Genomic DNA, 909 nt, shown 5'->3' with positions numbered 1-909 from the left:
TTTAAAGTACAATACTCATATTCATATCAATAAAAAAAAATACTAGATGACTATCAAGATTTAATATTTTTTATTATTAATTTGTAATTAATATTTAAAAATATGAAATAAAATATATTAAATTATTAGACTAAAGAAACTAACTTAAAAAATTGAGTTAATGATTAAATAATGACAAAAAATAATAAATTTTTGATAATTTTTTAACATTTTTTTATTAATAATGTATGTGCATAAAATACAAAAAATATATAATAACTATTATTTACGTAAAGATTTTTAAAAAGTAAAACCTACAACATATGTGTTCATTTTTATTTCTTTTCTGTATTTTCTTTACGCTTTACTTCTGAATCAGCATATCCAAAATATGATTCCATTACTATACGATGAGAATTTTAGTCTAGCTAGTTGTAATTCTATAATATTATACTTTTAAATAAAATATTATTATGACTATAATTTTGATAAAAAAAATAACGATAATTTGAGATAAGAAAGTAATATAACTTATTTATTTTTATAATAAATAAATTAGACCAAATTTTTATAATTAGATCTAACAATACCAGTTTTCTCAACACAAACTCGATGGCATGGTTCATTCGAATATTACTAAAAAAGTGAATATTTTAATTAATGGAACAATTCACTGCAAGAAAGTTTACTCGTTTTCTTATTAATTATTTATAAAGCATCTCATTCTAACTAAATATAATTATTTATATGTCTTCAACATATATCTCTCCCTACCAAGTTATATAACAGCATAGTTTTCTTCATGCATGTGATATATAACTTTATATATGTCGGTTTAAGAGCATGATATACCTATATATCTCTAAATATCTTTTTTTTCCCCTAAAGATTATTAAAGATACTATAAAATTACTATATCAAATTATATAT

The sequence above is a fragment of the Arachis stenosperma genome, chromosome 2, assembly GCF_014773155.1.
Source record: "Arachis stenosperma cultivar V10309 chromosome 2, arast.V10309.gnm1.PFL2, whole genome shotgun sequence".
Taxonomy (NCBI): Eukaryota; Viridiplantae; Streptophyta; class Magnoliopsida; order Fabales; family Fabaceae; genus Arachis; species Arachis stenosperma.
Note: the sequence above shows the minus strand (reverse complement) of the source record.